This window comes from Schistocerca cancellata, unplaced genomic scaffold, assembly GCF_023864275.1.
Source record: "Schistocerca cancellata isolate TAMUIC-IGC-003103 unplaced genomic scaffold, iqSchCanc2.1 HiC_scaffold_705, whole genome shotgun sequence".
NCBI classification, from domain to species: Eukaryota; Metazoa; Arthropoda; class Insecta; order Orthoptera; family Acrididae; genus Schistocerca; species Schistocerca cancellata.
Window position 1 is genome coordinate 448,920 of NW_026046716.1, and position 13,795 is coordinate 462,714.

At 55.0% G+C, this 13,795-nt stretch overlaps 15 non-coding genes across 15 annotated transcripts; all 15 read left to right on the forward strand.

The window, feature by feature from the left end:
* Nucleotides 1-249: 249 nt before the first annotated feature.
* On the forward strand, nt 250-368 carry LOC126140641 (5S ribosomal RNA). Its single transcript, XR_007529178.1, has one exon. It is a non-coding gene; the product is annotated as a 5S ribosomal RNA (ribosomal RNA).
* Nucleotides 369-1,206: 838 nt separating this feature from the next.
* LOC126140642 (5S ribosomal RNA) lies at nt 1,207-1,325 on the forward strand. The gene has a single exon (XR_007529179.1). It is a non-coding gene; the product is annotated as a 5S ribosomal RNA (ribosomal RNA).
* An 837-nt stretch (nt 1,326-2,162) lies between these two features.
* On the forward strand, nt 2,163-2,281 carry LOC126140643 (5S ribosomal RNA). Its single transcript, XR_007529180.1, has one exon. It is a non-coding gene; the product is annotated as a 5S ribosomal RNA (ribosomal RNA).
* Nucleotides 2,282-3,117: 836 nt separating this feature from the next.
* LOC126140645 (5S ribosomal RNA) lies at nt 3,118-3,236 on the forward strand. The gene has a single exon (XR_007529182.1). It is a non-coding gene; the product is annotated as a 5S ribosomal RNA (ribosomal RNA).
* Nucleotides 3,237-4,075: 839 nt separating this feature from the next.
* LOC126140646 (5S ribosomal RNA) lies at nt 4,076-4,194 on the forward strand. The gene has a single exon (XR_007529183.1). It is a non-coding gene; the product is annotated as a 5S ribosomal RNA (ribosomal RNA).
* An 842-nt stretch (nt 4,195-5,036) lies between these two features.
* LOC126140647 (5S ribosomal RNA) lies at nt 5,037-5,155 on the forward strand. The gene has a single exon (XR_007529184.1). It is a non-coding gene; the product is annotated as a 5S ribosomal RNA (ribosomal RNA).
* Nucleotides 5,156-5,991: 836 nt separating this feature from the next.
* LOC126140939 (5S ribosomal RNA) lies at nt 5,992-6,110 on the forward strand. Its single transcript, XR_007529447.1, has one exon. It is a non-coding gene; the product is annotated as a 5S ribosomal RNA (ribosomal RNA).
* An 840-nt stretch (nt 6,111-6,950) lies between these two features.
* Nucleotides 6,951-7,069, forward strand: LOC126140648 (5S ribosomal RNA). The gene has a single exon (XR_007529185.1). It is a non-coding gene; the product is annotated as a 5S ribosomal RNA (ribosomal RNA).
* Nucleotides 7,070-7,905: 836 nt separating this feature from the next.
* On the forward strand, nt 7,906-8,024 carry LOC126140940 (5S ribosomal RNA). The gene has a single exon (XR_007529448.1). It is a non-coding gene; the product is annotated as a 5S ribosomal RNA (ribosomal RNA).
* An 840-nt stretch (nt 8,025-8,864) lies between these two features.
* LOC126140319 (5S ribosomal RNA) lies at nt 8,865-8,983 on the forward strand. Its single transcript, XR_007528887.1, has one exon. It is a non-coding gene; the product is annotated as a 5S ribosomal RNA (ribosomal RNA).
* An 835-nt stretch (nt 8,984-9,818) lies between these two features.
* Nucleotides 9,819-9,937, forward strand: LOC126140650 (5S ribosomal RNA). Its single transcript, XR_007529186.1, has one exon. It is a non-coding gene; the product is annotated as a 5S ribosomal RNA (ribosomal RNA).
* Nucleotides 9,938-10,773: 836 nt separating this feature from the next.
* LOC126140652 (5S ribosomal RNA) lies at nt 10,774-10,892 on the forward strand. The gene has a single exon (XR_007529188.1). It is a non-coding gene; the product is annotated as a 5S ribosomal RNA (ribosomal RNA).
* Nucleotides 10,893-11,732: 840 nt separating this feature from the next.
* LOC126140653 (5S ribosomal RNA) lies at nt 11,733-11,851 on the forward strand. Its single transcript, XR_007529189.1, has one exon. It is a non-coding gene; the product is annotated as a 5S ribosomal RNA (ribosomal RNA).
* An 835-nt stretch (nt 11,852-12,686) lies between these two features.
* LOC126140654 (5S ribosomal RNA) lies at nt 12,687-12,805 on the forward strand. The gene has a single exon (XR_007529190.1). It is a non-coding gene; the product is annotated as a 5S ribosomal RNA (ribosomal RNA).
* An 835-nt stretch (nt 12,806-13,640) lies between these two features.
* On the forward strand, nt 13,641-13,759 carry LOC126140655 (5S ribosomal RNA). The gene has a single exon (XR_007529191.1). It is a non-coding gene; the product is annotated as a 5S ribosomal RNA (ribosomal RNA).
* Nucleotides 13,760-13,795: the final 36 nt, after the last annotated feature.

Consider the following 13,795-nt stretch of genomic DNA (forward strand, 5'->3'; position numbering starts at 1 on the left):
GAAGGCTGCACGCGCCCAGCGAATGACAGGGGGTGCAACGAGCAGCAGTGCGTCTCACACACGCGGCGGTGCGCCCGCCAATTCGGCCGTCACTCTGCTGGGACGCCGGGCGCGCCTCCCCGCGCCGTCCTCGAGGAACTGGCGGTTGCGGAAGGAAGCGCTTTCGTCAAATGCGGCCGAAAACTAACATTTTGTGTGTTGGGAGAAAAGCGGAACGCGAATTCTGCCGTGCTCCTACATTAGATGAGCGCCAACGGCCATACCATGATGAATACACCGGTTCTCGTCCGATCACCGAAGTTAAGCATCATCGGGCCCGGCTAGTACTTGGATGGGTGACCGCCTGGGAAACCCGGGTGCTGTTGGCTCCATTCCTGTTTTTTTTTTTTTGTTATGTCGCCAGCCCAAGTTTCAAACTACCTTTCTGTTGTGACAAAGATGCTTCCTTAAGCCTTTTAAACTACTGTAATGGTACGAAAATGCAGTAATTAACTCAGTTTGAGGGAGAATGTGCTAACCACGTTTGCCAAGAAGACTTTGAAAACGACAAAACAGTACGAATCGGCAGGTGAATTCTGAAATACGTACCGCCTATTGTTGTGTAGGAGTGTAGAGTTCCAAATTTGATTTGTAACCACTAATTTATTCCTTAGTCGTCTCGTCTCGTCTCGTCTCGTCTCGTCCCGCAGACGTTTGTCGTGCTTGCGCTGTCATATGGACCACGACCCGAGCGGCAGCGAGCGGCAGTCGAGCAAAGTCGGGACAAGTCGGGACGGGGACAGGGACAGGGATAGGAATGGTGCGAATGCACTGCAAACTACGCAGACACCTGGTGTGAGGCGAGGCGAGGCGAGGAAGCCCACATCGCTACCAGTGGGCCCTCCAGCACGACACTGGCGCACCCCGCACAGGCCCTCCGCTGAGCACCAGGGACAAGATGCGTCCTCCGCTAGTGTCGAAGGCTGCACGCGCCCAGCGAATGACAGGGGGTGCAACGAGCAGCAGTGCGTCTCACACACGCGGCGGTGCGCCCGCCAATTCAGCCGTCACTCTGCTGGGACGCCGGGCGCGCCTCCCCGCGCCGTCCTCAAGGAACTGGCGGTTGCGGAAGGAAGCGCTTTCGTCAAATGCGGCCGAAAACTAACATTTTGTGTGTTGGGAGAAAAGCGGAACGCGAATTCTGCCGTGCTCCTACATTAGATGAGCGCCAACGGCCATACCATGATGAATACACCGGTTCTCGTCCGATCACCGAAGTTAAGCATCATCGGGCCCGGCTAGTACTTGGATGGGTGACCGCCTGGGAAACCCGGGTGCTGTTGGCTCCCTTCCTGTTTTTTTTTTTGTTATGTCGCCAGCCCAATTTTCAAACTACCTTTCTGTTGTGACAAAGATGCTTCCTTAAGCCTTTTAAACTACTGTAATGGTACGAAAATGCAGTAATTAACTCAGTTTGAGGGAGAATGTGCTAACCAAGTTTGCCAAGAAGACTTTGAAAACGACAAAACAGTACGAATCGGCAGGTGATTTCTGAAATACGTCACCGCCTATTGTTGTGTAGGAGTGTAGAGTTCCAAATTTGATTTGTAACCACGAATTTATTCCTTAGTCGTCTCGTCTCGTCTCGTCTCGTCTCGTCCCGCAGACGTTTGTCGTGCTTGCGCTGTCATATGGACCACGACCCGAGCGGCAGCGAGCGGCAGTCGAGCAAAGTCGGGACAAGTCGGGACGGGGACAGGTACAGGGATAGGAATGGTGCGAATGCACTGCAAACTACGCAGACACCTGGTGTGAGGCGAGGCGAGGCGAGGAAGCCCACATCGCTACCAGTGGGCCCTCCAGCACGACACTGGCGCACCCCGCACAGGCCCTCCGCTGAGCACCAGGGACAAGATGCGTCCTCCGCTAGTGTCGAAGGCTGCACGCGCCCAGCGAATGACAGGGGGTGCAACGAGCAGCAGTGCGTCTCACACACGCGGCGGTGCGCCCGCCAATTCGGCCGTCACTCTGCTGGGACGCCGGGCGCGCCTCCCCGCGCCGTCCTCGAGGAACTGGCGGTTGCGGAAGGAAGCGCTTTCGTCAAATGCGGCCGAAAACTAACATTTTGTGTGTTGGGAGAAAAGCGGAACGCGAATTCTGCCGTGCTCCTACATTAGATGAGCGCCAACGGCCATACCATGATGAATACACCGGTTCTCGTCCGATCACCGAAGTTAAGCATCATCGGGCCCGGCTAGTACTTGGATGGGTGACCGCCTGGGAAACCCGGGTGCTGTTGGCTCCCTTCCTGTTATGTTTTTTGTTATGTCGCCAGCCCAATTTTCAAACTACCTTTCTGTTGTGACAAAGATGCTTCCTTAAGCCTTTTAAACTACTGTAATGGTACGAAAATGCAGTAATTAACTCAGTTTGAGGGAGAATGTGCTAACCACGTTTGCCAAGAAGACTTTGAAAACGACAAAACAGTACGAATCGGCAGGTGAATTCTGAAATACGTACCGCCTATTGTTGTGTAGGAGTGTAGAGTTCCAAATTTGATTTGTAACCACGAATTTATTCCTTAGTCGTCTCGTCTCGTCTCGTCTCGTCTCGTCCCGCAGACGTTTGTCGTGCTTGCGCTGTCATATGGACCACGACCCGAGCGGCAGCGAGCGGCAGTCGAGCAAAGTCGGGACAAGTCGGGACGGGGACAGGGACAGGGATAGGAATGGTGCGAATGCACTGCAAACTACGCAGACACCTGGTGTGAGGCGAGGCGAGGCGAGGAAGCCCACATCGCTACCAGTGGGCCCTCCAGCACGACACTGGCGCACCCCGCACAGGCCCTCCGCTGAGCACCAGGGACAAGATGCGTCCTCCGCTAGTGTCGAAGGCTGCACGCGCCCAGCGAATGACAGGGGGTGCAACGAGCAGCAGTGCGTCTCACACACGCGGCGGTGCGCCCGCCAATTCGGCCGTCACTCTGCTGGGACGCCGGGCGCGCCTCCCCGCGCCGTCCTCAAGGAACTGGCGGTTGCGGAAGGAAGCGCTTTCGTCAAATGCGGCCGAAAACTAACATTTTGTGTGTTGGGAGAAAAGCGGAACGCGAATTCTGCCGTGCTCCTACATTAGATGAGCGCCAACGGCCATACCATGATGAATACACCGGTTCTCGTCCGATCACCGAAGTTAAGCATCATCGGGCCCGGCTAGTACTTGGATGGGTGACCGCCTGGGAAACCCGGGTGCTGTTGGCTCCATTCCTGTTTTTTTTTTTTTTTGTTATGTCGCCAGCCCAATTTTCAAACTACCTTTCTGTTGTGACAAAGATGCTTCCTTAAGCCTTTTAAACTACTGTAATGGTACGAAAATGCAGTAATTAACTCAGTTTGAGGGAGAATGTGCTAACCACGTTTGCCAAGAAGACTTTGAAAACGACAAAACAGTACGAATCGGCAGGTGAATTCTGAAATACGTACCGCCTATTGTTGTGTAGGAGTGTAGAGTTCCAAATTTGATTTGTAACCACGAATTTATTCCTTAGTCGTCTCGTCTCATCTCGTCTCGTCTCGTCCCGCAGACGTTTGTCGTGCTTGCGCTGTCATATGGACCACGACCCGAGCGGCAGCGAGCGGCAGTCGAGCAAAGTCGGGACAAGTCGGGACGGGGACAGGGACAGGGATAGGAATGGTGCGAATGCACTGCAAACTACGCAGACACCTGGTGTGAGGCGAGGCGAGGCGAGAAGCCTACATCGCTACCAGTGGGCCCTCCAGCACGACACTGGCGCACCCCGCACAGGCCCTCCGCTGAGCACCAGGGACAAGATGCGTCCTCCGCTAGTGTCGAAGGCTGCACGCGCCCAGCGAATGACAGGGGGTGCAACGAGCAGCAGTGCGTCTCACACACGCGGCGGTGCGCCCGCCAATTCAGCCGTCACTCTGCTGGGACGCCGGGCGCGCCTCCCCGCGCCGTCCTCAAGGAACTGGCGGTTGCGGAAGGAAGCGCTTTCGTCAAATGCGGCCGAAAACTAACATTTTGTGTGTTGGGAGAAAAGCGGAACGCGAATTCTGCCGTGCTCCTACATTAGATGAGCGCCAACGGCCATACCATGATGAATACACCGGTTCTCGTCCGATCACCGAAGTTAAGCATCATCGGGCCCGGCTAGTACTTGGATGGGTGACCGCCTGGGAAACCCGGGTGCTGTTGGCTCCCTTCCTGTTTTTTTTTTTTTTTTGTTATGTCGCCAGCCCAATTTTCAAACTACCTTTCTGTTGTGACAAAGATGCTTCCTTAAGCCTTTTAAACTACTGTAATGGTACGAAAATGCAGTAATTAACTCAGTTTGAGGGAGAATGTGCTAACCAAGTTTGCCAAGAAGACTTTGAAAACGACAAAACAGTACGAATCGGCAGGTGATTTCTGAAATACGTCACCGCCTATTCTTGTGTAGGAGTGTAGAGTTCCAAATTTGATTTGTAACCACGAATTTATTCCTTAGTCGTCTCGTCTCGTCTCGTCTCGTCTCGTCCCGCAGACGTTTGTCGTGCTTGCGCTGTCATATGGACCACGACCCGAGCGGCAGCGAGCGGCAGTCGAGCAAAGTCGGGACAAGTCGGGACGGGGACAGGGACAGGGATAGGAATAGTGCGAATGCACTGCAAACTACGCAGACACCTGGTGTGAGGCGAGGCGAGGCGAGGAAGCCCACATCGCTACCAGTGGGCCCTCCAGCACGACACTGGCGCACCCCGCACAGGCCCTCCGCTGAACACCAGGGACAAGATGCGTCCTCCGCTAGTGTCGAAGGCTGCACGCGCCCAGCGAATGACAGGGGGTGCAACGAGCAGCAGTGCGTCTCACACACGCGGCGGTGCGCCCGCCAATTCGGTCGTCACTCTGCTGGGACGCCGGGCGCGCCTCCCCGCGCCGCCCTCGAGGAACTGGCGGTTGCGGAAGGAAGCGCTTTCGTCAAATGCGGCCGAAAACTAACATTTTGTGTGTTGGGAGAAAAGCCGAACGCGAATTCTGCCGTGCTCCTACATTAGATGAGCGCCAACGGCCATACCATGATGAATACACCGGTTCTCGTCCGATCACCGAAGTTAAGCATCATCGGGCCCGGCTAGTACTTGGATGGGTGACCGCCTGGGAAACCCGGGTGCTGTTGGCTCCCTTCCTGTTTTTTTTTTTGTTATGTCGCCAGCCCAATTTTCAAACTACCTTTCTGTTGTGACAAAGATGCTTCCTTAAGCCTTTTAAACTACTGTAATGGTACGAAAATGCAGTAATTAACTCAGTTTGAGGGAGAATGTGCTAACCACGTTTGCCAAGAAGACTTTGAAAACGACAAAACAGTACGAATCGGCAGGTGAATTCTGAAATACGTACCGCCTATTGTTGTGTAGGAGTGTAGAGTTCCAAATTTGATTTGTAACCACGAATTTATTCCTTAGTCGTCTCGTCTCGTCTCGTCTCGTCTCGTCCCGCAGACGTTTGTCGTGCTTGCGCTGTCATATGGACCACGACCCGAGCGGCAGCGAGCGGCAGTCGAGCAAAGTCGGGACAAGTCGGGACGGGGACAGGGACAGGGATAGGAATGGTGCGAATGCACTGCAAACTACGCAGACACCTGGTGTGAGGCGAGGCGAGGCGAGGAAGCCCACATCGCTACCAGTGGGCCCTCCAGCACGACACTGGCGCACCCCGCACAGGCCCTCCGCTGAGCACCAGGGACAAGATGCGTCCTCCGCTAGTGTCGAAGGCTGCACGCGCCCAGCGAATGACAGGGGGTGCAACGAGCAGCAGTGCGTCTCACACACGCGGCGGTGCGCCCGCCAATTCGGCCGTCACTCTGCTGGGACGCCGGGCGCGAGTCCCCGCGCCGTCCTCAAGGAACTGGCGGTTGCGGAAGGAAGCGCTTTCGTCAAATGCGGCCGAAAACTAACATTTTGTGTGTTGGGAGAAAAGCGGAACGCGAATTCTGCCGTGCTCCTACATTAGATGAGCGCCAACGGCCATACCATGATGAATACACCGGTTCTCGTCCGATCACCGAAGTTAAGCATCATCGGGCCCGGCTAGTACTTGGATGGGTGACCGCCTGGGAAACCCGGGTGCTGTTGCCTCCATTCCTGTTTTTTTTTTTTTTTGTTATGTCGCCAGCCCAAGTTTCAAACTACCTTTCTGTTGTGACAAAGATGCTTCCTTAAGCCTTTTAAACTACTGTAATGGTACGAAAATGCAGTAATTAACTCAGTTTGAGGGAGAATGTGCTAACCACGTTTGCCAAGAAGACTTTGAAAACGACAAAACAGTACGAATCGGCAGGTGAATTCTGAAATACGTACCGTCTATTGTTGTGTAGGAGTGTAGAGTTCCAAATTAGATTTGTAACCACGAATTTATTCCTTAGTCGTCTCGTCTCGTCTCGTCTCGTCTCGTCCCGCAGACGTTTGTCGTGCTTGCGCTGTCATATGGACCACGACCCGAGCGGCAGCGAGCGGCAGTCGAGCAAAGTCGGGACAAGTCGGGACGGGGACAGGGACAGGGATAGGAATAGTGCGAATGCACTGCAAACTACGCAGACACCTGGTGTGAGGCGAGGCGAGGCGAGGAAGCCCACATCGCTACCAGTGGGCCCTCCAGCACGACACTGGCGCACCCCGCACAGGCCCTCCGCTGAGCACCAGGGACAAGATGCGTCCTCCGCTAGTGTCGAAGGCTGCACGCGCCCAGCGAATGACAGGGGGTGCAACGAGCAGCAGTGCGTCTCACACACGCGGCGGTGCGCCCGCCAATTCGGTCGTCACTCTGCTGGGACGCCGGGCGCGCCTCCCCGCGCCGCCCTCGAGGAACTGGCGGTTGCGGAAGGAAGCGCTTTCGTCAAATGCGGCCGAAAACTAACATTTTGTGTGTTGGGAGAAAAGCCGAACGCGAATTCTGCCGTGCTCCTACATTAGATGAGCGCCAACGGCCATACCATGATGAATACACCGGTTCTCGTCCGATCACCGAAGTTAAGCATCATCGGGCCCGGCTAGTACTTGGATGGGTGACCGCCTGGGAAACCCGGGTGCTGTTGGCTCCCTTCCTGTTTTTTTTTTTGTTATGTCGCCAGCCCAATTTTCAAACTACCTTTCTGTTGTGACAAAGATGCTTCCTTAAGCCTTTTAAACTACTGTAATGGTACGAAAATGCAGTAATTAACTCAGTTTGAGGGAGAATGTGCTAACCACGTTTGCCAAGAAGACTTTGAAAACGACAAAACAGTACGAATCGGCAGGTGAATTCTGAAATACGTACCGCCTATTGTTGTGTAGGAGTGTAGAGTTCCAAATTTGATTTGTAACCACGAATTTATTCCTTAGTCGTCTCGTCTCGTCTCGTCTCGTCTCGTCCCGCAGACGTTTGTCGTGCTTGCGCTGTCATATGGACCACGACCCGAGCGGCAGCGAGCGGCAGTCGAGCAAAGTCGGGACAAGTCGGGACGGGGACAGGGACAGGGATAGGAATGGTGCGAATGCACTGCAAACTACGCAGACACCTGGTGTGAGGCGAGGCGAGGCGAGGAAGCCCACATCGCTACCAGTGGGCCCTCCAGCACGACACTGGCGCACCCCGCACAGGCCCTCCGCTGAGCACCAGGGACAAGATGCGTCCTCCGCTAGTGTCGAAGGCTGCACGCGCCCAGCGAATGACAGGGGGTGCAACGAGCAGCAGTGCGTCTCACACACGCGGCGGTGCGCCCGCCAATTCGGCCGTCACTCTGCTGGGACGCCGGGCGCGAGTCCCCGCGCCGTCCTCAAGGAACTGGCGGTTGCGGAAGGAAGCGCTTTCGTCAAATGCGGCCGAAAACTAACATTTTGTGTGTTGGGAGAAAAGCGGAACGCGAATTCTGCCGTGCTCCTACATTAGATGAGCGCCAACGGCCATACCATGATGAATACACCGGTTCTCGTCCGATCACCGAAGTTAAGCATCATCGGGCCCGGCTAGTACTTGGATGGGTGACCGCCTGGGAAACCCGGGTGCTGTTGCCTCCATTCCTGTTTTTTTTTTTTTTTGTTATGTCGCCAGCCCAAGTTTCAAACTACCTTTCTGTTGTGACAAAGATGCTTCCTTAAGCCTTTTAAACTACTGTAATGGTACGAAAATGCAGTAATTAACTCAGTTTGAGGGAGAATGTGCTAACCACGTTTGCCAAGAAGACTTTGAAAACGACAAAACAGTACGAATCGGCAGGTGAATTCTGAAATACGTACCGTCTATTGTTGTGTAGGAGTGTAGAGTTCCAAATTAGATTTGTAACCACGAATTTATTCCTTAGTCGTCTCGTCTCGTCTCGTCTCGTCTCGTCCCGCAGACGTTTGTCGTGCTTGCGCTGTCATATGGACCACGACCCGAGCGGCAGCGAGCGGCAGTCGAGCAAAGTCGGGACAAGTCGGGACGGGGACAGGTACAGGGATAGGAATGGTGCGAATGCACTGCAAACTACGCAGACACCTGGTGTGAGGCGAGGCGAGGCGAGGAAGCCCACATCGCTACCAGTGGGCCCTCCAGCACGACACTGGCGCACCCCGCACAGGCCCTCCGCTGAGCACCAGGGACAAGATGCGTCCTCCGCTAGTGTCGAAGGCTGCACGCGCCCAGCGAATGACAGGGGGTGCAACGAGCAGCAGTGCGTCTCACACACGCGGCGGTGCGCCCGCCAATTCGGCCGTCACTCTGCTGGGACGCCGGGCGCGCCTCCCCGCGCCGTCCTCGAGGAACTGGCGGTTGCGGAAGGAAGCGCTTTCGTCAAATGCGGCCGAAAACTAACATTTTGTGTGTTGGGAGAAAAGCGGAACGCGAATTCTGCCGTGCTCCTACATTAGATGAGCGCCAACGGCCATACCATGATGAATACACCGGTTCTCGTCCGATCACCGAAGTTAAGCATCATCTGGCCCGGCTAGTACTTGGATGGGTGACCGCCTGGGAAACCCGGGTGCTGTTGGCTCCCTTCCTGTTATGTTTTTTGTTATGTCGCCAGCCCAATTTTCAAACTACCTTTCTGTTGTGACAAAGATGCTTCCTTAAGCCTTTTAAACTACTGTAATGGTACGAAAATGCAGTAATTGACTCAGTTTGAGGGAGAATGTGCTAACCACGTTTGCCAAGAAGACTTTGAAAACGACAAAACAGTACGAATCGGCAGGTGAATTCTGAAATACGTACCGCCTATTGTTGTGTAGGAGTGTAGAGTTCCAAATTTGATTTGTAACCACGAATTTATTCCTTAGTCGTCTCGTCTCGTCTCGTCTCGTCTCGTCCCGCAGACGTTTGTCGTGCTTGCGCTGTCATATGGACCACGACCCGAGCGGCAGCGAGCGGCAGTCGAGCAAAGTCGGGACAAGTCGGGACGGGGACAGGGACAGGGATAGGAATGGTGCGAATGCACTGCAAACTACGCAGACACCTGGTGTGAGGCGAGGCGAGGCGAGAAGCCCACATCGCTACCAGTGGGCCCTCCAGCACGACACTGGCGCACCCCGCACAGGCCCTCCGCTGAGCACCAGGGACAAGATGCGTCCTCCGCTAGTGTCGAAGGCTGCACGCGCCCAGCGAATGACAGGGGGTGCAACGAGCAGCAGTGCGTCTCACACACGCGGCGGTGCGCCCGCCAATTCGGCCGTCACTCTGCTGGGACGCCGGGCGCGCCTCCCCGCGCCGTCCTCAAGGAACTGGCGGTTGCGGAAGGAAGCGCTTTCGTCAAATGCGGCCGAAAACTAACATTTTGTGTGTTGGGAGAAAAGCGGAACGCGAATTCTGCCGTGCTCCTACATTAGATGAGCGCCAACGGCCATACCATGATGAATACACCGGTTCTCGTCCGATCACCGAAGTTAAGCATCATCGGGCCCGGCTAGTACTTGGATGGGTGACCGCCTGGGAAACCCGGGTGCTGTTGGCTCCCTTCCTGTTATGTTTTTTGTTATGTCGCCAGCCCAATTTTCAAACTACCTTTCTGTTGTGACAAAGATGCTTCCTTAAGCCTTTTAAACTACTGTAATGGTACGAAAATGCAGTAATTAACTCAGTTTGAGGGAGAATGTGCTAACCACGTTTGCCAAGAAGACTTTGAAAACGACAAAACAGTACGAATCGGCAGGTGAATTCTGAAATACGTACCGCCTATTGTTGTGTAGGAGTGTAGAGTTCCAAATTTGATTTGTAACCACGAATTTATTCCTTAGTCGTCTCGTCTCGTCTCGTCTCGTCTCGTCCCGCAGACGTTTGTCGTGCTTGCGCTGTCATATGGACCACGACCCGAGCGGCAGCGAGCGGCAGTCGAGCAAAGTCGGGACAAGTCGGGACGGGGACAGGGACAGGGATAGGAATGGTGCGAATGCACTGCAAACTACGCAGACACCTGGTGTGAGGCGAGGCGAGGCGAGGAAGCCCACATCGCTACCAGTGGGCCCTCCAGCACGACACTGGCGCACCCCGCACAGGCCCTCCGCTGAGCACCAGGGACAAGATGCGTCCTCCGCTAGTGTCGAAGGCTGCACGCGCCCAGCGAATGACAGGGGGTGCAACGAGCAGCAGTGCGTCTCACACACGCGGCGGTGCGCCCGCCAATTCGGCCGTCACTCTGCTGGGACGCCGGGCGCGCCTCCCCGCGCCGTCCTCGAGGAACTGGCGGTTGCGGAAGGAAGCGCTTTCGTCAAATGCGGCCGAAAACTAACATTTTGTGTGTTGGGAGAAAAGCCGAACGCGAATTCTGCCGTGCTCCTACATTAGATGAGCGCCAACGGCCATACCATGATGAATACACCGGTTCTCGTCCGATCACCGAAGTTAAGCATCATCGGGCCCGGCTAGTACTTGGATGGGTGACCGCCTGGGAAACCCGGGTGCTGTTGGCTCCATTCCTGTTTTTTTTTTTTTTTGTTATGTCGCCAGCCCAAGTTTCAAACTACCTTTCTGTTGTGACAAAGATGCTTCCTTAAGCCTTTTAAACTACTGTAATGGTACGAAAATGCAGTAATTAACTCAGTTTGAGGGAGAATGTGCTAACCACGTTTGCCAAGAAGACTTTGAAAACGACAAAACAGTACGAATCGGCAGGTGAATTCTGAAATACGTACCGCCTATTGTTGTGTAGGAGTGTAGAGTTCCAAATTAGATTTGTAACCACGAATTTATTCCTTAGTCGTCTCGTCTCGTCTCGTCTCGTCTCGTCCCGCAGACGTTTGTCGTGCTTGCGCTGTCATATGGACCACGACCCGAGCGGCAGCGAGCGGCAGTCGAGCAAAGTCGGGACAAGTCGGGACGGGGACAGGTACAGGGATAGGAATGGTGCGAATGCACTGCAAACTACGCAGACACCTGGTGTGAGGCGAGGCGAGGCGAGGAAGCCCACATCGCTACCAGTGGGCCCTCCAGCACGACACTGGCGCACCCCGCACAGGCCCTCCGCTGAGCACCAGGGACAAGATGCGTCCTCCGCTAGTGTCGAAGGCTGCACGCGCCCAGCGAATGACAGGGGGTGCAACGAGCAGCAGTGCGTCTCACACACGCGGCGGTGCGCCCGCCAATTCGGCCGTCACTCTGCTGGGACGCCGGGCGCGCCTCCCCGCGCCGTCCTAGAGGAACTGGCGGTTGCGGAAGGAAGCGCTTTCGTCAAATGCGGCCGAAAACTAACATTTTGTGTGTTGGGAGAAAAGCGGAACGCGAATTCTGCCGTGCTCCTACATTAGATGAGCGCCAACGGCCATACCATGATGAATACACCGGTTCTCGTCCGATCACCGAAGTTAAGCATCATCGGGCCCGGCTAGTACTTGGATGGGTGACCGCCTGGGAAACCCGGGTGCTGTTGGCTCCCTTCCTGTTATGTTTTTTGTTATGTCGCCAGCCCAATTTTCAAACTACCTTTCTGTTGTGACAAAGATGCTTCCTTAAGCCTTTTAAACTACTGTAATGGTACGAAAATGCAGTAATTGACTCAGTTTGAGGGAGAATGTGCTAACCACGTTTGCCAAGAAGACTTTGAAAACGACAAAACAGTACGAATCGGCAGGTGAATTCTGAAATACGTACCGCCTATTGTTGTGTAGGAGTGTAGAGTTCCAAATTTGATTTGTAACCACGAATTTATTCCTTAGTCGTCTCGTCTCGTCTCGTCTCGTCTCGTCCCGCAGACGTTTGTCGTGCTTGCGCTGTCATATGGACCACGACCCGAGCGGCAGCGAGCGGCAGTCGAGCAAAGTCGGGACAAGTCGGGACGGGGACAGGGACAGGGATAGGAATGGTGCGAATGCACTGCAAACTACGCAGACACCTGGTGTGAGGCGAGGCGAGGCGAGAAGCCCACATCGCTACCAGTGGGCCCTCCAGCACGACACTGGCGCACCCCGCACAGGCCCTCCGCTGAGCACCAGGGACAAGATGCGTCCTCCGCTAGTGTCGAAGGCTGCACGCGCCCAGCGAATGACAGGGGGTGCAACGAGCAGCAGTGCGTCTCACACACGCGGCGGTGCGCCCGCCAATTCGGCCGTCACTCTGCTGGGACGCCGGGCGCGCCTCCCCGCGCCGTCCTCGAGGAACCGGCGGTTGCGGAAGGAAGCGCTTTCGTCAAATGCGGCCGAAAACTAACATTTTGTGTGTTGGGAGAAAAGCGGAACGCGAATTCTGCCGTGCTCCTACATTAGATGAGCGCCAACGGCCATACCATGATGAATACACCGGTTCTCGTCCGATCACCGAAGTTAAGCATCATCGGGCCCGGCTAGTACTTGGATGGGTGACCGCCTGGGAAACCCGGGTGCTGTTGGCTCCCTTCCTGTTATGTTTTTTGTTATGTCGCCAGCCCAATTTTCAAACTACCTTTCTGTTGTGACAAAGATGCTTCCTTAAGCCTTTTAAACTACTGTAATGGTACGAAAATGCAGTAATTAACTCAGTTTGAGGGAGAATGTGCTAACCACGTTTGCCAAGAAGACTTTGAAAACGACAAAACAGTACGAATCGGCAGGTGAATTCTGAAATACGTACCGCCTATTGTTGTGTAGGAGTGTAGAGTTCCAAATTTGATTTGTAACCACGAATTTATTCCTTAGTCGTCTCGTCTCGTCTCGTCTCGTCTCGTCCCGCAGACGTTTGTCGTGCTTGCGCTGTCATATGGACCACGACCCGAGCGGCAGCGAGCGGCAGTCGAGCAAAGTCGGGACAAGTCGGGACGGGGACAGGGACAGGGATAGGAATGGTGCGAATGCACTGCAAACTACGCAGACACCTGGTGTGAGGCGAGGCGAGGCGAGAAGCCCACATCGCTACCAGTGGGCCCTCCAGCACGACACTGGCGCACCCCGCACAGGCCCTCCGCTGAGCACCAGGGACAAGATGCGTCCTCCGCTAGTGTCGAAGGCTGCACGCGCCCAGCGAATGACAGGGGGTGCAACGAGCAGCAGTGCGTCTCACACACGCGGCGGTGCGCCCGCCAATTCAGCCGTCACTCTGCTGGGACGCCGGGCGCGCCTCCCCGCGCCGTCCTCAAGGAACTGGCGGTTGCGGAAGGAAGCGCTTTCGTCAAATGCGGCCGAAAACTAACATTTTGTGTGTTGGGAGAAAAGCGGAACGCGAATTCTGCCGTGCTCCTACATTAGATGAGCGCCAACGGCCATACCATGATGAATACACCGGTTCTCGTCCGATCACCGAAGTTAAGCATCATCGGGCCCGGCTAGTACTTGGATGGGTGACCGCCTGGGAAACCCGGGTGCTGTTGGCTCCCTTCCTGTTTTTTTTTTTTTTTGTTATGTCGCCA